The sequence below is a fragment of the Aphis gossypii genome, chromosome 2, assembly GCF_020184175.1.
Source record: "Aphis gossypii isolate Hap1 chromosome 2, ASM2018417v2, whole genome shotgun sequence".
Lineage (NCBI taxonomy): Eukaryota > Metazoa > Arthropoda > Insecta > Hemiptera > Aphididae > Aphis > Aphis gossypii.
Window position 1 is genome coordinate 60,808,931 of NC_065531.1, and position 27,403 is coordinate 60,836,333.

A 27,403-nucleotide genomic window follows, 5' to 3' on the forward strand; every position below is an offset into this window, starting at 1 on the left:
AGTAAATATATTATTTAATGTAATTATATAATAAAAAATTATCGACAATTAATTTAATATACTTTAAAATATATAACTTAGTGGAAATATATCTTACATTACCTGTGTCATATAATGTAAAAGTACTTACATACTTATTTATCTTACAGATTTTTCTACGATTCTTAAATAAATATAATTAAAATATCTGAATACATTAATAATTGACATACATTAACATTTTTTTTTTAAACGTATTAACATGTTTGCTTGGTTTAATGACTTTTTATTGGTAAGTATAAAATTATTTAATAAACTGAAATGTGGTTTAAATTCTTTTAAAGTGGGATTTTTTTTTTTTATATATAGATAACATTAAAAACTCAATTTATGTGATGAGATACAAGTTGTTTTTAAAACTGCCACTGATTTATTACAGTTTTCTAACTGAAGGTCTATGAGGAAAGTATTGATTAATGGCATAATATATATGGCCCAATGAAATATTTATACAATAAATAGACTGAAAAAAAACATTTAATTAAATAATAGATATAATAAAATGTTTCATTTACATCCTATTATGATATTTGTATTAATTTAGAATCAGTAAAATAGATGCTAAGATATATTTTGAGATCCTACTAAATGATGAGTATATTTTACTTAATTTATAGTAAACTTTTAAAGTTTTTAAGATAAATTATCATTTATTGCATAATGTAGCTGTGCAACATAATTTAAAGACTTGCTTTAGGTGTAAAGTTATGTGCTAATGTGCTTTGATATTCAACTTGAGAGTAATGATAACTTATTATACATATTATTAAAATACTATTTGGAGCAAAGTTTTGGTTTAAACCATATGTCTATGAAATACACGTTGAATTACTTTCTTTAAACTCTTTCTAAAATTCATTAAGGTTTAAATGTTACAAGTTCAAACCAATTTAGTGGTTATGATTAATAGACTTAAGTTTTATTGAGTCATATTTTACGAAAAATAAAACAAAGTTTAGAAAAAAAGATAAAACTTTTTTTAATAAAACAACATTAGTAAGATTTTTTTAAATGTAGGGTTGTATTATAACATAAAAACACGTGTAATTCATTTTTTTTATATATAATAGTAATTTAATGTTTAGATATAAAAAGAATAGAATGATTATATTATATAAATAGTTTTAAAATTATTGTTAACAATTTCTTATTTATTTTTCAAAACTAAATAACCACAATATAATATTACAATTTTGTATCTAATTTATTGTTCATAGGTTGCTAATTTTGTTTATGTCATCTAACATTTTCATACAATTTTTTTTTTTTTTTTGAATATGCTTTATTATTTATGTTAAAAATAATTAGTGTTTTTATTTTAATGAAAAAAGAATAAAGGAAATGCAGAAAACTTTATTAAAAAAAGAAAAAAGATGTAATACCAATGTATTTAGAGAGATTAAATATTAAAATCCTAACAATATATTGTAATATTATATATTTTTTTTAACAATCTTTGTTTCATAGATGAGAGTTGATGCTTACAGTTTATAATGTGTATAATTTAATCAGTTGAGTAATATCTTAATATATTGAATTTTTAGTTAAGTATAGAAGTATATAAATAAATAATGATTTAATTTATAACTACTTTAGTTTATTATTGTTTGTTATTGAATATGAAATATTAATAATATTAAAACAATAACTACTTTTAAAAAATATACTAATAATAATTATTATAAAATGTTTTAGTATAATTTAAATTTTTAATAAATTTCACATTTTCATTTAAAATTGTAGTATACACATATGGTCCACAATCCACAGCGTTTGTTTTGGTATCAAAATACGATATCATTGTGCATCATTAATTAAAATTATTTTTAAATGGAACTATTTTTCTATACTTAATTGGAATTCTCTACACAAGTATATAATATATCATTAATTCGAATTATTTGATAAAGTTCTTTTGTTCGTTTGTCGTAAAAACATTATTCAGAGGTCGTCAAATCGTATTTTTTTTTATCGTCTTTAGTAATTTCATACCCATAAGATTGATTGAACTGCACATCGGACATGGTCAATGAAACTGTGAATTTTGTGACCCCCCATGAGGAACTGGCCGTGAGTCATTGCATTGGATTTGCAATAGATCGAGCACGTTTCAGTAATTTCACATACATGGGTTTTACGATGGGATTTCACACGCACATAAATAATCTGGGAAAGTTTATGATGAGATTTTTTTCATTCCTATATCTTGAATCAAGAACAGTCGTAAATTTTAAATATGCTCGTTGACTTAGTAATGTGAAAATGAAAATGTATTTTGATGTGTAGTAGTGATTATCTTAGAAACAAAACAGTATTTATTATTTAATAATATTTAAACAACATGTAAATAGAATTTAAAAAGACAATGGTTAAGAGTACGTTAATTATTATTATGTACTTTATTCACTGAATTATTTTTATGTGTATTTTAGTTTTATTTTTACCTTAAACGTTGTTTTAATTACGATATCTTATCTGCTTTTGTATACATTACCTATATATTTAACACGTACGGTGTTTATAAATAGGCTATGTTAGATTATTTTTGGATTATTACAGAACTTTTTCAGATTAACTCGAAAAAGTTCAATAAAGTTCAGTAAATATGATTTACATTATTGTTTAGATAAAGTATTATGCATATTATTTTATAATTTAAACTTTAATTATAATTTTAAAGTTAATACAATATTAAAAATTAAAATTTGATTAACTTTAAAATAAGTTAACAAGAAGCTTTTTAAATAAAATAAATCATTTTATTTATTTCAGATTTGAGCTAATGGAGTGTTTTAATTAAACATTAATTTATTGCATTATTTAAATCGCACTAACAATTTATTAAATTACCCATAAATCTTTTAAATACATGGATGATAATTAAATAACTTTTATATGTGTTTAAGTAGTCATTTTATTTCGAGATAATTTATTATAACACCTTCTAATACGAGTAATACCTTTATATTAGCGGGTTTTGTCATAAATTAAGTTTGATATAATATTATTACACAATGAAGGTATATATAAAATTTTAAGATTTCTATACTATAGTTTTATGCAATGTACTAGTGAATCAGTGAATCACTTGTGGGGTTTTTTTTTTTACAGATTTTATGTTTTCTGGTTCAATATTGAACATACATTTTACAAGATATAATTAAATGAATACGTGTGTACTGTATACTATGATAAGGTAGAATTAATGACACACATATAGCACCGAATAACAGTAAATTTGTTCGACGTCAGCCATATAAATTACTCTTGACATTGGTGCAAAGGCCTTTCCGTATTTCATCCCGTTTAATATACTGTGTAAACATGATGGAATAGTGAAGGGAATTTCATCTGTGCCTTGAAAATTGGAATGACCTTTACAACACGTGCAATACACGATCCTGGCATTTTCCGGATACACTAAGGGATTATTTTTTGCATAGCCTGGATAAAGTTTTTATTTTAAAGACATTGTTACGCTGTCAAAATAGTAAACACATTTTGTTATTTATTTATTTTTAAATATTTAGGTGATAAATTCATTTACTTAGAAATACGAATATTTAAATTTAACATCTTAGAATGTTTAATATTGTAGGTATTCATAATAATGAAATTATAGCCACAAAATGTTTCGAATTGCAGAATTAATGCTACTAGAGCCGGCTGTTTATTACTTTGAATAGTTTAGGTAATTTTTAATTACGCTGAGCTGTGGCCATATAATAACTAATAAGCTGCACGAAAAAATCAAATCAAATCATTTCAATGATCAAAGATAGCTTTACAGGAAAAATGATTATACCTCACTGAACTGTGAGATTTTAAACATTTAAATATTTTTTTATTTGAAAGAAAAAAACTGTATTTACGTCACATTGGATTCTGTTTTTTTTTTTTTTTAAATAACGCCTGAAAAGTATATTTCAAGATAATCAACAATTTCTGACATATAGACGTTTATTTCAACTGCTGAAAATAGAGTTTTTAAAAATGGAGTCTATACAACCTGCATAAAGTCTTCACCTTTCAAATAATAATAATAAAAAAAAAATCGAAATCTGACCATTTCAAGAGACGTGATAGTTTTTCCTGCGAAGGAACAGTTTTTGTACTAAAACGTTTTATCCTTTTGTGCACAATAGATCACTACATAGATTCCTTTTTTCTCTAATTTAGATTTATTTGTAATGTTTGAAAAGGGATGGCTATGTATATTAAATTTTATTTGTGGATTAAATAATGACTTAGAGTACATATTGGAAATAGTTATGTTATATTATATAGTGTGAAATTATGCAAATATTATTTATTTAAATAATGTGCGATGTATCTTGTAGTAAATAACAATATGTTTATATTGGATATTTTAAAACGCTTTACCTATTTAAGCATTCTACATATTTTGTACTATTATTAATACTATGTTATTTTATTTGAATAACAATAGGCACATGTAAAATTATAGTAGTATTTTTAGGAATATTTTTCTTTTTATATTTACATAAGTACTATGTTCTGTTAAAATGATTTAAAAATAACATATACATTTAAATAATAAGTCATGAATATCGGACTCAAAAAGAATCGTTTTTACTACCGTTAAAAGTGTAATTGATGGCACCTAATGAATAACATTTAATTAAAAGTTCCTACATAGATATTATATTGGAACTTTAAATATTAAAAAAAATATAGTAAATTTATATTGTTCGACAATAAGTGATGAGAGAATATTTTATTTTATTTAGTACAAGTTTTTTTATATTTATGTTATATACTTTTTATAAAACGTTTAAGAAATAATAATAAAATGACTGTTTTATTGTAGATTTTTTGATTTTAAGACTTAAGTGATTTAAATATTATTGGTGTTGAGCCGTGTCTTACCTAACTAACAGTATATTTAGTTAATTTTTTGTTTTTATCCAATACACCATTTTATTTGTACCCCTGCATAAAAAGAAAGCTTTAAAATGTAATATAAAGTTCCTCACAACCTTTTTTGCAGAAATAAAATAATACAAAAAATAAAGTAGTCATATTATTTTCTTATATACGTTTGATTCTCAAATGTTGACAAAATTGTGAAAATTTGAAATTAGTTTGAATTTATGTTATATTAATTTACTTTTACCTCGTGTTTGATAATTTAACATAATGTTTCTCACATGTTTTCTGTACAAGAATCAAAAATAAAGTTACACGTAAATCCACATTAATATTTTATAAGTGTTTGAATTTCAAACTTTGACGAAAATTTCGTCAATATCGTAAATGACTTCGTAAACTAACAGGTAAGCCTTACTGTCTCTGATCAGAATCGTTTTTCATCGTAATTAATGAATTATTGAATTCAAAATTAACATATCAATTACAGTAGAGTGATTTTCTTGACTTTATTTTATCGATACTCAAATATTGAATATATATGTAATAGATATACGAGTATACAACGTAACTTTAAGTTATAATGTTATAGAATAATTAAGTTTTTTAATGATTTAAACAACAAAAAGCTTAACAGCATAATGTTATTTATAGGATTAATGTTTTAACTGTTTTCCAAAAATAAGCGTATAAATGTCTACTTTATTTAAATATTTAATTTGGCACAGTACTTGTTTAATTTATAGATTATTATAAGTTTTCCCCGTGTTACCAGCATAGTTCGACGAACCACAAAAACTTTTTGTTTGTTAAAGATTCAATTTAGAAATTTATTAGTGGACAACATGCTATTGTTATTTTATTTTTTGAATCATGTGTTAACTTAAATTGGTGATAGTTAGTAAATATCTTTATAAAAACATGTTAAGTAATTAGTAGTTATTTTCATTCAAACTACATGTAGGTAGTGTTTAAATGAAAAAAAATACAGTAAGAAGGGTGAGATAAAGTATATGGGTAGTTATTAAGATATAAAACTAAAGTTGTATCATTGTTTTTGTATACTTGAAGTGTTAATTAGTAAAAATTATTTAAAATTGAAGTTAAAAAAAATATTTATTATAAATGGTGAGAAAGAGGTGGCTGGGGAATGAATATCAATTAACTAGGATTTGGTAGTTAAACTTAAATAATTTATCTCTATCAATTATTCTACTTTTCCTAATTTATGAATATAGGTACATATCATAATTCACAGTAGTTTGGCTTTTAAGCTTACACCATTATAATATTATACAAGCAAATGACGAGGGGATCTTAGTTATAATAACGGACTACCGACACCGTTATTCAATTACTGGAAATCTATTTTCTACTCAATTTTGCAAGCTATCATTAAGTAAACATTGCGTATTCCATTTGCATAATTGATAAGTGGATCAGTGATTATTTTAGTTATCAATAGTAAGTTATAAATATGCATAATTTAAATTAAAAAAAATTGCAAGAATATTATATGCCATCGGTTTAAATATTGTGTAAAAATAAGTTTCAGTATACATAATAACAAGTTTAATAAATGGACAATTAGATAATACGTGTATACGAGAAAAAAATGTGTGATTATTACTCTACATACTTTTTTGTATACAAAAAGTACACATTGCTTTTGCAAATTTTACACAAGTGCTTTTGTCTTTCTTCCAACGACCTACAGCTAGGAGCCCCCACTTCATGTCAGTACACCTGACTTTTGAGAGTATCCAGTGAATTGGTCGCAAATAAAAATTTTTATTTTTCTTGGTTATTTTATAATACTATGTTTATTTCAGAGTGATTATAGAAATATGTAAACCATTGTAGAATTTATAATCAATTATTTTTTTAAGTAATTTTTCTGCATCAAAATTATTTAATAATAATTTCTAATTTTCGATTGATTCAAGTATCAACAAAATCAAATCATAACATAAACTTTCCACACACTAGTTGACATAACTTAATTTTATTTATATAATTAAAAATAAAATAACTGAAATACAATAATCAAAAAAAACTGATAGATTTCACGTTTTACAAAATAAAAAAGACTTACTTTTCCATGGTAGCAGTAAATATTATCAAGCTGCATTTAATCAAATTAACCTAACTTTTATAACGTGTGTTATACTTAATAAGAAGAAATTATAATAATACTAATTATTTTTATCATTACCTATTCATTAAACGATAAATGTATATTAATTTTTGTTTTTGTCTTTTAGCAGTTGATAGTATGAAGAAATAAGTTGTAAAATCGTCATCGTTAGGACTCGGATTTATATTTATTAAGAAACTAAAATATGTAAATGTATATGTATATGTAATAAAAAAAACGCTTTGTATGTGTTAAAAAATATAGGAGGTTATAAAAATGTATCAAAACAAAGTACCAAATACCGTAAAATACTAAAAATTGCTTTATAAATGACAAAAAATAAAAAAAAATGAAAATAAAAAAATTAAGACAATTAAATTAAATTTATTATGAAATTAAACCTTATTATTCTTGATCTTGATAGCAATGAGATACCATATACATACACAAACTCAAATTTTTAAAATCGAATGCTCTACGATTTGGTCGTTACACAGATTTATACCAACTGAAGAAACGCTCAACTTCAATAAATTGATGTAATTTGAGCAAATTTAATTTCTGGAATGTCCGAAACAGTGAGTTCAGTTTGCAATAATGTCTCATTTTTTTTCCACAATGAATATATCTTATTAATTATGGGGAATTTAAATCAGGTTTTTATTTAACATATTGTAAATTTTTCTTTAACAGTCACTCCCAATGGTTCTTGTACTTGTCCTGTGCTCTCTAAAACTTCTTCTAAGTGTCCAAAACTTTGAATTAAAATCATTTTACGTATTTCTAGTTGTTTTATGTATCCTATAAAAGTTGACAGGTACATAAATTAAATCATTTTATACATTATCTTTGATAAATAGTTTAATCGCTTTTTAACAAAAACTGTTGAAGTAGGAATCAAAGAACACGACCTCTTTTATTTTATGAAAGTTATTGCAATAGTATTTGACTGCACTTGGCTATGTCTCCCACCTTGTAATTATTGGTTATACCTAATATTATATTATATAATAATATGTAATAATAAATAATAATAATAATAATAATAATAACTGTATACAGTTGAAAAAATATACTATGTACATAAAAATTGTGTTAATATGTAAGAAAAATGGTACTATTAGTGAGAAATATTTAAAAATATGTATTTATAACAAAGTATGTAAAAATATTTAATATCAAGTATAGCTTATTTTATTACAGATTATTTGAAAATGAATTTATTTCTTGTATAAATTAAATTATCTAGTCACAGTAAAAATATGTATTTACATTTATTTAAAAATTTGTGTCCTAGTCATCATCATCGTCATTTAAAGTTATTATATAGTGCATGGGGTGGACTGGCCCACCACGATACCAGGTCATCTCCCGGTTGGCCAATGCCAAAATGTGAAATTTGTGGCTACTTATTTAAAACATTTAATATGTTTTACATAACTTGTTTAACTGTATATTTGTATTAATGTTTACATTATTATATATATATATTTTAATATAATACATCGAAAAATGTTTATTATTTATATGTTTTTTTGTAATGTGGCCGCTTTAGGTTCAAATCCCGGAAACATTTTTGACCTGAGTCTACCTCTGTTATACACCATCAACAATTCTGATGAAGGATAGAATAACTACAGCTATGTATTTACTTTGGTCTTTGAACGCATTCCATCTAACTATAGGTATGGGAATTTATAGATTTGATTAAAAAAAAGGAAAATCTTTACGGATGTAGACAAAACATTTATTCGCAGGAAATTTAATAGACATTAAATACAAGTATAAAGACCACATAAAATTAATTACAAAAATATGTTATGTTCACGATAAAAAAGTTAAGTAGACTTTTTGAAAGGAATAACCAATAATTTATTTGCAACTTAAATAATATAAATCTTATATGTTTTTAAAATTCAATTAGTTATAACATTTTGTGTTATAAATATGTACACAAAATGTACTATAAAAATAATAAAATGATAAGAAGATTTTTTAAAATATTTTTTATTTTAGGATCGAGTTTCCTGGGGATCCACATTTGAGTTAATATTTTCGAGGGCAGTATATATTAAAACAACTAATAAAGTTTTACTAGAACTGTAGTTTTATGAAAAAAAAAACGAAAAAATTCATGGTAAGTACTAAGTTTATTTAAATACAATATACATATTATGATAAGATATAATTACATTTTATTTAGATAAAATAATAAGTATATTTTTATCTTGGTAATATGATAGGTGTTTTAAATTTTTTGGTATTTTTTTTTATATACATAGAATTTTTTACGTTGCTTAATTTTTGTTAACACTTAATATGATAATATATTAATATTTATTACCAAGTAGTTATGCATAAATTATAAATATATAACCAATAATTCTACCCACAATAATTACCTTTGTATGGTAAATAATAATTTAATCAATACATATAAATATCACCAAGGTAACATATTTTACCGAGACTGGTTATAATATACCTACTGCATGCACCCTTATGTGAATACCATGTGCATATATATATTTGCGTGTTTCACCTAACTTAAATAGAGAAGAAAATAATGATTACCTTTGGGCTATTTCTTGTAATTAGTAATACATAAACCAAGCAATAATTATTTCTAGCAGGTAGTTTGTACTAAATTATCAATAATCAATAATATATATGTTATATAATATTCAAAAAGAATTATACTATCATTTATAATAGTAAAAATAAAAAAAATTAATTCAACTCCAACCCTACTCAAATTTGTTTTTAAGAACAGTGAAAAATATTTTATTTATTTATCACTGATACACATTGCATACTAAAATAAATTAGATAATTTTTTCCTATCGACAACTATCAGTATTATTGATTTTACATTGTATGTGCATGTTGCGTTTTTGTTGAAGCAACAAGTACTTAGACGAGTTTACATTGATTTTTCAAAAGATTTTTTATTGATTATGGACCACTGAATAATATCATGGATCAGTTAGGAATCTATGGTTTAATTTTAACCTGAATGAAATTATTTTTTTCCGATTAAGTACTGTTTGATCTCTTTTTTATGAAATCTAAACATTTTAAAATGTTATCAGGAATACTACCTCAATATTGGACCGAGATCTACGAGTATTATTGTTCAATATATTATTTATAAATTCAGTTCCATTGGTTTTCTAGGTCAGGTTCTGTTGTTTGTCTATAACGACAAAATATTTCATACGTTATTGTCTATCGAAGACTATAAAGTACTTTAAAGTATTCAAAATAAATGTTCAATTTGGTTAGACACTGTTGGGCTATCTTTGTATACTGGGAAATATAAAGTTATGTCATTCTATCGAATTCGATTCACGATAATATTTGATTATTGTCTCGGTGGATGGCCTCTTGAGTCTTGACTAGGTTAACTAAGTTAAAGATTTGTGGTTTCCTTACGTCCGTAGATTTTCGATGTCACTCGGATTTCATCGTTTGTAAAGGTATACGTATGTATAGTTCTTTTAGACGACATTCATTGGACTTTAACTTTCTCAAATACCATTTTGTGCTCTATTACGCATTAATACGTTTGGTATTAGAGTATGGCATTATATTTAGTGAATTTTTATTTTTATTTTGTGTGTATTAGTTTTTTTTCTTTCTAAAAATAAATATAAATAATATAAATATGACAACTTATAATCTGTAAAATTAAAAACAATAAATATACTTCACATTTAGTTTGGGATTATATAAAAAAATAGATGTCACGGTTAAAGCTACCTTTAACAAATCATATAATGATTTAATGTAAAAACAACTGTTTTGTTAAAAAAAAAAAAAAAAACATTATTTATAACAATTCAGTTCATCAGCCGTAACTTTATAGATTACTAACTGAATGACTAATGAATCATAGCGCACATAAAAATATTTTAAACCTTTTAATCGTTTATATCATATAAATATATATGATATTCATATGGCTACAATTGATAAGACTATTAAATATGTCATCGTTATTTGGGTTAAATATCTAATGAAATAATGAACTGTTTTTATATTATAATAATAAATAATATCGTTAATTGTATTAGACTTTAGAAAAATTGTATTTTGTTTATCCACATCAACCTTGAAAATACGTTTGTCAGTTTATTTATATAGTGGTTAGTATCATATATTTGATATTGCATTATAATGAGTATATGATTATGCAAACAATACAAATACGTTCGTTTTACTCAAAGAACTTAAATATTGACTTAGAAGGTCATAACTCACCTTTATACATAATATTTTATTAGTCAACAAAAGAAGCATTACGTTTTATATATACATAATTTTTAGCTAAATAACATTACCGCCATTACCTGTATGATCAATCACATTATTGTGCTCATCGATTATACGAGCACGTCTATTTGCCATGCGAACAACAAGTATTTTATTTTTTTTTTAAAGAAATGTTGTCTGAATTTATTGTAATATTTCAAATTTAGAATTATAAATAGACTGTATAATAAAGTATCAACTTCGTATTATATAATCATATTTTGCTGAAAAAAAATATATAGTAAGTTTAATAATAAACCATTTTTAATTTTCCGAGTGATAATTGTTGTGATATAATATAATAATATGTATAATGTATATGGTATAATTGATGTTTTCTATGATAGATTATAGACATTTCATAATATTTAAAAATACAAAACTTGCATTAGATATCATAACATGTAATATGTACGAATTAGCTTACGTCTGAAAGTGGATCTAATTAAAACAGGTAAACTATAGTTAATTTAAGTATACTTTTTTTGATTTTTAGCTTTTTGCTTACCTAATTTACAATTTAGAGATTGGTTGTATTCTTTCTTATTCGTTTAATTTTTTTTTAAATGCTGGTGATTGGTGAAGATAAATTATATAATACATAATTATTATTTTGTCATACGTGTTTTATTTTTATCATTCATGAGTTGGATATTTAAACACATTTTTTTCTTTAAATCAAGAGATTTATATAAAATCTTAATTTAATTTCGCTTTAATATAAAGTAAGCAGATATTTCACGCATTTACGGAGAATTACTGTTTTATAACTCCTCGTTTAGATACGTCCTAGTTGTTTTAATAGTAATGCATTCGTTGAAAGATTAATATTTTTTTAACCTTCTTATAATTAAAACCAATTTATCTTAAACTCGTATAAGATTTCCATTCAGTTAAGATTATTGTGGAACTTGGCAATGTTTCTTTTTTGTTATTGGAATTAAAGTTTCCAAATCACGGTTATTTACGATGAAAAAAAAACGGTTTTAAGCTATAACCAATAAAACATCAAAAGCATTGCTAGTTTGTAGTTGTAATACCATTTTGATTGTTGTTAGTTTCTTTTTTTTTTTATTGCTTTCAGTGTTAGAGTCACAATCTTATAATTCTGCGTGTTTTGTAAGCACTATCGTCTATCGTATAGACCGTATGTCGTATAAAGTGTAAAGATATCATTATCCAAATTTTTGATGTTTTTAATGTTTGTTTTCAAAATAAATTAGTTACAATCACAAATTTAGCAATAAATATTGAAGTAAAATCAATTTTTCAAATCACATTAACTAATTACAAAAAAGGTGTGCTAATTCTTTAATGCTTGCATAAATTACGTAGGTATAAGTTATATTTAAAAATTATAAACTCAAAATAGATATATTTTTAAAAATGATAGTTAAAACTTCCTATATTTAAAGTTGTGTTATTTATTATAATTGTAATTTTATTCCCTCATAGATTAATAAAATAAATAAATTAATTAATTTTAGGTATTTAAATAAATGAAAAAGACTTATGTAAATTAAATGTATTGAATGAATTCAATTTGTTAATATTTAATTTTACATAGTTATTTATAATTATATATTCATTATTGTTATGTATTTTATTTTATAGAGCAAAGCATACACATAGATATACCATATTGTTCGTATCTTTATAGTGCCCGACCTATAAGTCTTTACCATTATATTGTATTTATGTTGAAAACCATAGTTCGTAATTAATTAAAAATAAATCATCAAAGAAAACAATTTTGGTACATTATTATTTAGGTACATAAATGAATATATTAATTAAGTTTATTCTAAAAGTACTATTGATGTGAAATTGAATATTGTAAAGTTATTTTGTGTAGGCATTTTTAATTGGATATGATACAATATAATATAGATTTCTCGAATTTTAGTGGTGTTGAGAGATTACACTAATGAGTAATAACAAATAAAATGAAAAAATGTAATTTCTGTGTTGTCATTATTTTTTATCAAGTATAAGTAGGTAGTAGGTTCTACATAATAAATTATAAAAAATATTAATGATTATTAAAGAATTAAATTCAATAGTTCTATTTACACTAAATAGTTTTTAAATCATTCCAATTAAGTACTATTAGCATTAATATTGGAATTGGTTGACCTATTATTAAAGTTTATTTTAAGAGTATTATCCAAGACATCTTATAGACTTCATTGATATTTAAATTTTATAGTGAGTTTCTATAAAACATGATAGATAAGGTATATTATTGTTAATAATTAAATTTGATAATAAGTTAATTCAATATACCTAATATAAAATATAAAAGTATTTATTAAAATACATTTTTATTTTTTTTATTTACAGATAATAGAAAAACAACTTAATAATATTATTATACTTAAAATTATACAACGCGTAGAAAGTGGTGAAAGTTTTAAATATTTAGTTACTCGTTTTTGAGTTACAACAAATTAGTATTAAAGAAATATATTTTAAGGGAGGAATAGTTATTTTACGGGTGAATATGCAATGTTTTAAAATGTCAATATACCTATTGATATCTTTTTGAAAAATAATTATAAGTTTAAACATAATTACAGGTTATTTAAAATATTTATTAATTTTTAAATTCGAGATTTTATTATAAAAATTAAATATTGATTATTATTTTCCATATTAATATTAATTATTTTAATGGTATTAATTAAATTTTCATCTTAAACATATAATAATATAATATATTTTAGTATTATATTTGTAGAGTCATACAAATGTACATCTCGTTAGCAGTATAGTTCAGAACTTCAATAACTAAAAATATACATAATTGAATTGAATTGTGTACGATAATATTATATTTATTATAACTATATTGTTTTTATTATTTAATATTGTTATTATAATTACTATGCTAAATGATTAGCATAATTAGAACTTTATGGCTAGGTAACAGAAACCGTAGGTAGTTATTATTTACCACACAATATTGAGCTCAATATTAATTAACTGATTTGTTTACAATGCTTAAAGAACTTGAAACAGTAAATCATTAAATTAAGACACAAATTTTTTGTATAAGGTTATGAGTATTGATTTTAATTTTAATTAACAAGTTAATTTAATTTTTTATTTAATTTTAGTTGTAAATACAAATTTTTTTAACGAGTTTTAAATAATACATTTAACTTTAATAATTTTCATTTAGATATGTGATATTAGTAGTTTTTATAATTTTAAGTCTCATATGATATTATAGCCCGAGCATTATACTTTTTTTTGAGTTAAAGAATTTGTATAATAAAAAAAATAAAAACAAAATAAAACTAGAATAGCATGTCTTTCAAAATTAAAAAAATAAGTAAAACCGTATAAATATAAAAAAAAATCCAATTCAACCATTTGAGATACAATTATAATCACTCTTGTACATATTTTTTGGCAGTTTTGTATAAATCCATGGTCTTAACAAACATTAGCCCTCATATTTTTTTTATATATATAACTCTCGATGGTTAGTATATAACCATGACAACTAAATCATGATGAACACATGAATAGAATAAGCATATAAGTATGAAAAAAATATATAGTATCCATTATATTAATACATTGTACTTAGACGCCTATTATAAAAATGTAAAATAGCCGTATATAGTTAATACCTAATGTTTCAGTAAATGGTTATAATGCAAATAAAGCAACTAAGTTCTGTTATAGTAAAATTAAATTATAATTCAAAGATCGTTTAAAAGTTTAGATAAATACACGTTACTTAGGATTCATACTAATTATAATAGTAATTAGTAGGTATGTATAATCAATTCTGAATTAGAATAATGGAGTAGTCGAAATTACAAGTCGGAACATTTCGATTACTAACTTCAGCCATAATATCACACAATTTCAATCAAATGTCGAAAGTTTCGACTGAAAGGTGCAACAGGCTATATTCCTATATTCGTTAGAATACCCGGTAGAGTTATTATAATATAAACTCACAATATAAAAGTAGAGTTAATGGTGGTTTGGAGGCAAAGTGGAAATTATTTTAAATGTAAAGCGAATCTTGACACGTGTCTCATGAGTTTGTTTGCTTATTATTTATTCTGAATTGTCCATAAGTACAATAAGTTAATGCAATTCTTAACACTGTCCGTTCAAAAAATTATCCAACTTATATGTAGCGATATATTTTGTTTTATGGGCGCAAAGTTTGATTTGATATAGGTAATTTTATAGTTGGTTATGTAAAACATCGTTTTTGTGGAGTTTGATCGTCGCTGCAATCTAACACTATCCTTTGCTCCATCCCCTTACAATAATTCATTATTTAGTATTCTTTTGCATTACAGGGCGGTACACAACGTTCTCATTTCGTTTAACTATTCATAAAACTTAGAATTATTTTCTCCGGTATGCTGACAAACACTTTAAATTTGATCCTTTTTTTTATTGTCCATAATATATTTTCAAACGAAACCACTTTAATAGTTATTTTCTTGACGTACTTTTTTGTTTTCTGCAAATCTTCTAGTTTTCTGACATTTTCTGTATTAAATCCACATTTAAACTTTTCCTATTTGAAGGATTTTTACTACAACACATTACTTTTTTTGTTTACCTCAGCTGTCGGTTTGAATATTTAATGGTTTATTTTTGTTCTTTACCTACTTTATATATTTATAAAAAAATTAGTTTTAAGTACTTTCAGTTACAGCAAAGTGTATTTAAAATACATACGTTTAAAAATAACAAAAATATTTACATGTTATTTTTAGTATAAGCCTTTTAATATTAAAAAAAGGTACAGCAATATACGTAGAAGGTGAGGTATTGAGTTTTAGTTTTTAATTTTAAATTAATAATTTTAATGTTTACAATTTTCTTTAGTTTTAAAATAAAATAAAATAAAAAAAAAGTAAATAAATCTCTTAAAACACAATATATACAGTTATGATTCATAACTTATGGGTAATAAGTAAATACAAAATAGTAATTGATAATTTAACATTTAGGTTGACATCTGCTTAGAGTAAACTTTTTCAAAGAATATTTTTAAAATAATTATGTGTTTTTTTTTAATAAGATTCTGAGTGAAGTTTTTTTGCCGTTTTAGGATTTTGACATGCTTTAGTTTTTAAGTGGTAATTTTTTATAAGAGAAATACATTATGCATAAAACTTTTTAAATACCTAAAAATTAAAGTTACTATGTTAATTAAAAAAAAAAAAAAAAAAAAAACATAAATAATATATTTTATGAAGTCTATTAGTTGTCTTTTTTTCTAATAAATAACTAATTTAGGTAACTTATTAGGTGGTAAAGCAATGTGGAAAATATTTTACATATAAAATGACTTATGAAACATATCGATTTGTCAAGTATTTTGACTGTCTAGTGTTGACTCAGAATTTGTCTATATAGTTTATAAAATTAATTTACTTTATTATAATATAAGTCGTATACGTTTTTAGTTCATCGAACTAAAACTTTAGCTGATTTAAAAGTTCATCGTTTGTTTTTATGTATAGTTTGTTTTAAGAAATTAATATAATATAATATACGTGGGTATCACTATTAATTTATTCTATGAGATGTTAAATTTTGGAAACACCATTTAAATTAAATAAAGATATTCCAAATATGTAATTATTATTATCGGATTATGTTTTAATCAAAATTATTGATGCCGAATAAGAACATATCATTTTATTATAAAAACAAATTGTATAGAGAAACGTAGGTAATTGTACATTGTCGAAATATCAAAGACAAATTACTTATAATTGTGAAGTTTTCTAATATTATGAGAAGTAAAGATATAAAGTGTGACTTAAGAGTAACTTGAAAAACTTAGAGTTTTACATATTATTATGTAATGTTAAAATCGTTTTTCTTATGTTTTATACAAAAATACTAAACTAATATTTAATGCAGGATTACGGTTAAAATAATAATTAAAATAGTTCTGAAATGCTTAAATAAATAACATTACTTAATTTTTTTTTTTTGATTAATTATACGAATTAATGTTCAATTTTCTTAAAAAAAAATATATATATATCTGAGCTTAGAGAGATCGGTTAAATTAAAAGTGTTCGAAATTTGATGTATTACATGGTCATGATGATCATTCATCAAGTTACGATGGTAGGTTACTAGTATAATATGAACGTTGTTAGTAATTTAATTTTGCGGCCACTTGCTTATTAGTTATACTGAGTAAAAATAACAAACCTTTATATATACCACAGTATTAAAATCGATAACGGGTGGATTTAACTTTTGCCTCACACTGTCAATAATAAACGATTTTATTTATTCATTTTTACAAAATAGTGTGTATAACAAAACAAAATTCATATTCAATAAGTAAAAATGTAGCAAGTACTTATTAATTATTTAGTTGAAGAAATATTCAACTTATAACTTTCCAATTAAAACCGTTTTTGTGTAATCAAGGCAAAAAAAAACTACAGGTTATGTATATACCACTATAATTACTCATAGTTGCTTATATTATGTAAACTTCACTACATAATATAGGTAACTTTTATTTTGTATATTTTTTGAAGTATTATAATTTATTATTACCTGATCAATTAGTATTTTAAATTTTTGTTTTCATTTTAAATTAAACATATCTTGTCATGTGGAAATATAAAACGACGATAAACAATTTCTAAAACTAAAAACATAACATTTTTAATTGTTTTCAAATTTTCCTAATATTGGTAATAATTTAATTATTACATGTATTTCTTATAAACTTTTTGAATTTATTCAAATAGCTATTTCGTACTAAATGATTTTTAAATAGTCACGAGTCCCTGATCAGTGGTAATCAATTAACAATGATTTATATGTTATAATGGCAAATTACTAATTATAGGGAATTACTACTTCTCTCAGGACTCTATCATGCAACACGCATTAGTGTATTATGCATAATGTTCCAAATTAATGGCACAAAATTCCAGTTATATGTTACAAGTTGCAGTTAGCAGTAGTTATAAGAGTAGATTTAGTAATTGCGTTTTGATTATAATATTTAATTGTTTAATATTAAAATGGTTTAAATATATAAAGTAGTTACACTTGCAGATTTGTCAGATAAAAATTGATATATAACCTGCAATTTAAATATTCATACCTGTTGTATTTTATTTCCAAAAGCATTTTTTTACTCAGCTTGATCTCACATTGTATACATTATCATTGTATTTACAGATTTTATACGTTACATTATAAATATGCCTTTTACAAATATTTAATTATAAAATAATATAAATATTTTATTGTTTCCAATTCTAAGATAACAAAACAGTTATTCTGGAGATAACAATAACTTCCAATGATAGTTAATTTTCTCAAGTGGTTCATTGAAACGTATAATTTATTAAAGAACTTAAAAACTGGATTGTACTTCTGATAATATAATCATATAACGATTTGATGATTTGAAATATTTGAATTATTATAGGCTTATTATAAAATTTGTTTTTATTCGGGTATTTTAATAGAAATAAAATTATATATAAATGGTCAATATACAATAAAGTATTATTATAGGTAGTATAATATACTATATTATTAGAACGTCCAAGACAAATTGAAACTATTGATTTTTTTTTATTATGACCATAGTTTTGTTGTCGTTGTCTTCACACGATTTATTAGAATCCTATCGCATGCAATATGTTGTCTTTACACATACATCGTTCTTAAATCGTACAACTATTATAGTTACATTTACTACATGATTTAAAGATTAATATTATAAAAATGATTGAATAAAATCAAAATAGCATATTTAAAAAAATTATAAATATATAATATTTTTATGATTTGATTATTCTTATATGTTGAAAATAATTGGTTCATTAGAACATTAATTAAATTTTTTCTGTTTATAAATATATGCATTTATGGAATTAATATAATTACCATAAAAATATCATTAATACAGTTATTGTACTACGATTTTTGTATTAAACGTTTATTTTTTCAAACGTATTTTTCCCTCTTTTTTTTCTATCATTAGGGTTTAATACTATTGTATTGAAGGAAAAAAATAAATGAGATAAAATCAGTTCATTTTTTTTTGCGTAATATCGAATGAACTATCTCTTCGATTTGAAGTATTCCGTAGAAACCATTAATGAATCTTTAAGATATAAAGGTTTAAGATAGACACTTTGATAACACTGCCAATGAAATAAAATGTACGTCTGTTACTTAAAATGGAATGGCGACATTTTAAATGCATTTTACGAGACTTCTTTATTTTAAAAATAACACACAACAAAGTCGTTGTTAGTCGTAAATTTGTAAACAAATTGTAAAAATACTTAATACTTAAAAAATATTATTTTAGGTTTTGGCGTTTGTTCTTAAGTACCTATGTGTTGTATTCATTGAAGTGTCCATTAGGCAAAATAAAAAAAAAAAAAACACTTTTTTAGAAGAAAAACTAACAACCATTTGTAAAAAAGTATTCTAAAAATACCTTATGTAAAATAAGTAAATGCATTTTATTATTTTTAAAGATAGGCTCCGGTAATTCGGTTTTTAGGTTTTATTGGTTTCGACAGTTTTACATAAACCTATATGTTATTTTTATTGGAAAACAGAGTACGATTGAGTGGTTCACTATTTATTTGGACATATGTAGCAGATAAACTAAAAATAATTTATATTTTTAGGATTATTAATTAAAAATATAATATTTTTATGATTTGATTATTCTTATATGTTGAAAATAATTGGTTCATTAGAACATTAATTAAATTTTTTCTGTTTATAAATATATGCATTTATGGAATTAATATAATTACCATAAAAATATCATTAATACAGTTATTGTACTACGATTTTTGTATTAAACGTTTATTTTTTCAAACGTATTTTTCCCTCTTTTTTTTCTATCATTAGGGTTTAATACTATTGTATTGAAGGAAAAAAATAAATGAGATAAAATCAGTTCATTTTTTTTTGCGTAATATCGAATGAACTATCTCTTCGATTTGAAGTATTCCGTAGAAACCATTAATGAATCTTTAAGATATAAAGGTTTAAGATAGACACTTTGATAACACTGCCAATGAAATAAAATGTACGTCTGTTACTTAAAATGGAATGGCGACATTTTAAATGCATTTTACGAGACTTCTTTATTTTAAAAATAACACACAACAAAGTCGTTGTTAGTCGTAAATTTGTAAACAAATTGTAAAAATACTTAATACTTAAAAAATATTATTTTAGGTTTTGGCGTTTGTTCTTAAGTACCTATGTGTTGTATTCATTGAAGTGTCCATTAGGCAAAATAAAAAAAAAAAAAACACTTTTTTAGAAGAAAAACTAACAACCATTTGTAAAAAAGTATTCTAAAAATACCTTATGTAAAATAAGTAAATGCATTTTATTATTTTTAAAGATAGGCTCCGGTAATTCGGTTTTTAGGTTTTATTGGTTTCGACAGTTTTACATAAACCTATATGTTATTTTTATTGGAAAACAGAGTACGATTGAGTGGTTCACTATTTATTTGGACATATGTAGCAGATAAACTAAAAATAATTTATATTTTTAGGATTATTAATTAAAAATATTAATATTTTTTTTTTTATGTATTAAAGAAAAAAGACTTGATAATTTGGTAATTAAGGATTGTTACATACGACACTAAAAACATTTTTAAACTCACTAGTATGATTTATTTATATTATATATTTAAAGTGAGATATATAACTATATAAGTAGAAAGAGTTGAGTGCAATTAAAATAATAATGACACAATTAAAAAAATAAAATAATTCATAGTTAAAAAAATATAAAAAAATAGTTACTAATTCATAGTCAAGTTACAGTAATTTACTTTATTTTACTCTAAAATCTTTTTTTTAAGTAGCACAGTTTATAGTTTATTACATATTCTATAGTAAAACTGATTTTAGTTATTTTGTGACTGTTTTAAATTTGACATTTTTGTAATTTTTTCTTAGTATTATATATATTTAAAGATGTATATTGTATATGGTTTATAAATTATTGTTGTATTAGTTATTTACTTGGATATTAATTTAATATTACTTATAAATATCTAATTATTTTCAACACATTTTAAGAATATTAATTAATCATTTACTGTTTTGGTAAGTAGTTTAAAATTGTTAAATAGACAAATAAACACCGTAGCAACCAAGCTCAACCCAGAATCAGTTTTTGATTAAATTAAAGACGTTTTTGTACTCTGTATGGTTTTTATTTTTGATTAACATGTATCAAACGTTAACTAAGATTGTAAAACAAATTATTTAGTTTATTTTACTTTATTTAAATAAAAAATTAAACAAATTAGTCGAAAAAAAAGATTTAATTTAATAGTTTGGTTAGTTTAATAAATTAATATTAACTTCTATTTTCAAATTGATAATATTTGATTGGTATGTTTTCTTAAATATTATATTAATATATAATTTAATTGAGTTCTCTATATTAATTTTAATACATTTTGTTGAATATTGATTATCTATGTCAAAAAACTCTCTTTGCATTATATTTTTGTAATAATACGTATTTTAAATTATCTTAAGAGACAATTCGTGGTAAAATAGACGTAGAAGTAAATCTACTAATTAAGATGCGTTGCTCTATACAAGTTGTCATAGAAGTTCTGAATCAACCAAATGAAATTCTACACTTTTAAGTTCACAGTCTTACCTAAATAGGCTTATAATACAAACTATTTTAGAAATGATACTCGAAACCGTAAATCGTATAATTGAAGAAGTTTTATTACTTTTATATAATTTAATTAGAATATAACAAAATTAAATTTGTCACAAGATTTATTAACCCTTTTAATTAAACAGTATAGATTTACTAATTAAATGCTTGTAATTGTGTTCTTACAATTTATCTTATTATATCTATGTAACTAAGTTAAATTAATATAAATTATTTTATACAAATAATTATACATTATTATAGTTTGCATAAATAAAACAAAAAAGGTTAGCTAAACATATTGTTTTAAGTTCTTTTGTTACATTCAAACTTACTTAACATAATTACAAACACTTAAATTTATATTTTTTGGTTAACAGTTTCTAGTTTAAAACATTGTTACCTAATTTAATTAAAAGCGAGTTTGTTGAATTATTTAAATGTTGTTTAAATAGTTATTATAATACATGAAAAGAATGGATCTTTCCAGATAAGACTTTTAATGGTAATTTATTAGGTCGTATATTTATAACAAATAAAATACCTATAAATTGTAATTTGCAGTTACAAAAATTACTTAAGTTCATTCTTATAGGGAAAATACTAAAACGTGTCTCATTTGTATTTACAGTCATAAATACATAATTTATAATAAAACATTAAGAAGTTACATAATAGTGAATTGTATAATGTGTGACTATTTAGTATTTACAATATAAATCATTTAAATAACAAAAACAATTATAAGCTTAATTTCATGTCGGATTTAGAATATGTTAAGAGGCATTTTTAACTCTGGATTCTATATTCATGGTTTTTGTCTATTAAAGTATATTGTTTTACATAACGTATTATATTGATAGATTTATTATGCAGTAGTTGATATATCAATTCAAACGTACGTGTATAAAGTCATTTATTCATTGCTTTTCTTATTATTACTTATTGTCATGTATACATTATATTAAATTACTGTTTTTATTTTGATTATTAAAATAATCGAATGTTCAGGTTTTATAGATGTTTTTAATTTGCACAATTTTGTTAATAGATTGGTCAACATCTAATGAAATCAAACTATACATTTTTATATTAGGTTTAAAAAAATATAGCTCAATTATTATCATCTATTAAGTTGCACTTACTTATTTTATTCTGTTAATCCAAATAATCTAGTTAAAACAAATTGTCAAATTTATAAAATAATGTAGACTAGATGAAAACGTTTAAAAAGATATAAATAACGGTTATTATTTTTCAATATGAAATATTTTAAAGTTTTAGGTAAGAATTTTATAAGAGTATTGTTGAAATTTACTTTAAGGAGTTCAATTATTTATTTTATTTATTTATAAGTTAATGAAAATTTCATTAAGTGTTAAAAAAGCAATCAACGTATTTCAAAGTAATACAATGTAATTTTTGTAGATTTATATTGAGGTATGATTTATTGTTTCAATGGGTGTTATATATTTAAAATTTAGTGTGTACAATTTAAAAATAGAAAATAATTATTTTACTTACAAGTTTTGTAATTTGTATTGTACCCTATAGATAGAAGAAAATGATAAATAATTAACACCTATAATAATTCTCAACATTTATATTAAACGTGTAACAACGTATGGTTTACGAACTATACTTTTACGTTTACAAACTGCGCGATCTAAGGAAAAAAGTTCACATATTACAACAGACGTCGCTCGTCAGCGAGCCCATATAATACTGACTAAAATTGCAAATGTTGGTCGTTGATATTGGATAAACGGGGCGGAACAGAATAAAATTACCAATGCGCACTCGTCAAACTCCCCACACGGAAACATGGAACAGCCAGCAACCACTCATACTTATATAATTTTCTTTCAATTCAATTTCACAGTAATATAACTATATTGATTCAGAATATGTGTTTTTAGTGGTCATAATTTAATTTCATCGATGCTAAGTATTTTCTAAAAAAAAATAAAAAATTAAAATTAAAATATCATGATAAGCTACGAATTTTATGATTTAAGCTATTTTTGGGCTTTTGAACACTATTTTCTCATCTAAAACAATTAGAATTTGATAAACCATAATTTTGATTATAATAATTATACTTTCGTTAAAATCAGAAAATTTTATGTTTTTTTTTTTTTTTTATATTATTACATTCCCTTAAATATTATGATCATACATAATACTTCATTATTGGAAAATAATAATAATTTCATTTTTTTAGATACTATACTTAAAAAAAAATGACTCATAAAAATACTCCCACTTTAAATTAATAATTGAATTTGTCATGAATTTCTTAATATCTTCCGTATTTTATTATTCGAAAATACTTAGTAATTATTTCTCTATTAAATTTATCATTTATAACTAAAATGTATTGTGATTTATGGTTTAAAAATGCTCGTCATAAATTTTTGAATTTATTTTTTTCTAAAACTCTGATGTTTTTTGTCGTCTTAACTTTTTGAAATACTCTTGTACGTTTGATATTTGATATTTTCTGCTTTTATATCTTAGAAAGTATATTATGATTGAATAACGTATGGCGAGAATCTGTCACCTAATATGTATGGTATCATGAAATACAAATAGATAATAAATATAAATTGCTTATGCCGGTGTTGTAGTATAAATATAATGCTTTCAACTAGAAACTATACAAAAGCGTCTTTATGACTGATATGAGAATGTTTAAACAGTTGTTTACAGAATGAGAAAAGATACAATTGGTTATAGAAAATTAGAGTAGATTTAGAGTAGTCTACTTTAGTACTCTGTAAAATAACGAAATATAGGTACAAAATGAATGCGTTGAATTAATACTTACGATTTCACAAGAGTGAATTGTATGTTTATTTTTGACATTAATTTCATGACACTAGAATTGAGAACATTTGAGTATTTTTATTTTCACCCCTCGACATCGCTATTATTGATGACTATTTAAATATTCTTTCAGTTTTATTTCTTTGTTATTAAGAGATAACACAAACATATCGATTTTTGTGGGTTCTAAACAGGCTGTTTTGTTTTATTATTTAGTAAAGTGAAAATTGAAGAATTAAAAAAAAAGTAATAGTTTTAACACATTTCATAGTAGTTAATAAGTGCTCCCGTGTTAGTACCAATTTTAATTACTTATTGTTGCGTAACCACGAAATGTTCACCATATAACTATTTGGAGCTAAAACTTAATTATTGCATGTGATCTAGATTTTTTAATTGATTAGAATTTTCACAAGTCATATGTAACATCAACTTTTATATTTAAAAAAAAGTTATTTCATTTTAAGTATTTTTTTTAAAACCTCAGCTATAAAAATGTTTCTCGAGTTTCATAATAAATTGAAATTGCTTACACTATTTGTTTAATTTATCATAAAATATTCTAGTTTAATTTGTTTTCTTCGCCACTTTAAGCGAATAAGGTTTTTACAAAAATATACATACAGGATAATTTTTTTATATCATTAAAAATAGGTTTAAAATATATTTAAACTTAAACTTAATATAATATACTTAGGAAACTATCATACTTAAAACTGTGTTCAAATCATGTATTTGGATACCTAATTATTATATAAACTTTCCTTAATTATACTTTCAAGTTAAAGTATTATTATAGAAATCATCACTATATAGTAAAATAAGCCCATTTGAATAATTATTTTCTTATGTATAAACAATTTTTAGTATAGTAAAAATAAATAAATTTATATAAAACTATATATACAGTATATTATTAAAGGAAAATACTAAAATTTTAATAATTTAAATCCTAAGGAAAGAAAAAAAGCAATTTATTGAAAAATAAATAACACACGTGTAAAGGGTAATGCAAAGGGAATTTTATGAGTATTTATTTTCCATGGTCTATTGAGAATTTCAAGAAATGTATACTTTACTAAAAATACAACACTATTATGCTATTCAAGGCATACATACATTATAATCTCACAATTTTTATTGTACACATTTTTGGAAAGTATGAACAATTATTATGTTTCTATTTAAACTAACGTATAAACAATTAAATTTCAAGTATTTACAAAAAAAGGTTAATATTTAGATAATTAGTTCTATATATATAATATACATACACAATGTACATTTTATATAAACAATATTATGTACAGCTGTATTCAGTTAATGAATATTCAAAATAAAATAAAATTTTAAATTTGTATATTATAATATGTGTACAGTTCATAGTAGAATTATTAAAAATAATCTAATCTAAGTTTTGTTATAAGCTTATTTTTCTTTTTTTGTAAAATACAAATTATAATTTTTTTATATTAAGTATAAATAATGAATACAATGATAAAAAGAAATCTCTCAATATTGAAAATTTATTTTTTGATTTGGGTTGTTAATTCAAATTTAGGGCTCTACACTATTTTCGCTTAAGCCTTCTTGGTCTGTTACCACAGGTCTAAGTTTAGATAGAAGATTAAGGGACTTGAATGATTTACCAGTCGGTAGCGAAGAAGTTTATACATATTTTAAGGTATTTCAAGATGGTCTTTAAATGTAAGTCCACGTTTAAAATGAGGTTTTCGACACCATACGAAGTGTTGTGGAATGTTTTACTTTTTTTTTTAAATATTTGATTGCTTAGATACAACGCATGATTGGATGCCATACGCTTAAATGGACATGATTCAAGGTTTGTAAATTAATAATTTTAAATTGAGATAAATTGTTGAGTACTTTCCTAATAGTTAGTAATGAGTCTTTCTTTTTAAATATAATATAATATGTATGCATTTATCGTCATCTGCCAGGCTAGACTTTTGTTGAGAGTTAAATTAATATAATGGGTACTGGGGACTATTGGTACAATATTATTGTACTGTGAAATCGGAAGGATTAAAGATATTTTGTTTTAAAAAGTAAATGTTTAGTGAAATGATTTAGCTTTAGCGTGTAATATGATATTTTTAATACTAAGATGACATACTATTTAAATGGTTTTAAATATATAAAGTTAAGTACTAGTTGGATCTTTTTGTAGATTACAAAATAAAATATTGTCAGAAAATTCTGGAACGTGAAGTTTGGTAGCTCTAAAGTACGAGAAGTATTTGATTTGTCTGTGGTGTATAAATTAAATAGAAGTGAAAAAACATATCATCTCGAGGGATATCCGCTAAATTAGGAGTCAATGATAACATTTCAGTGTTTACTCTAGTGACGTAATCACGGTAAGATTTGACATAAGACAAATAAGGTTTTTCTTTAGTTTACATTGAGTGCTATATCTAGTCAAAGGTCTGGGTGACGTTTAATAGAATAGCTGAACTGTTT

General features: G+C 22.9%; 1 protein-coding gene across 1 annotated transcript in view; it reads right to left on the reverse strand.

Moving 5' to 3' along the window:
• Positions 1-23,819, reverse strand: part of LOC114133040 (uncharacterized) — a 52,050-nt gene extending 28,231 nt beyond the window's left edge. The window contains exon 1 of the mRNA XM_027998668.2: positions 23,615-23,819. The gene's annotated coding sequence lies outside the window, so the exon portion shown is untranslated. The remainder of the gene's footprint in view (positions 1-23,614) is intronic.
• Between the last annotated feature and the right edge of the window lie 3,584 nt (positions 23,820-27,403).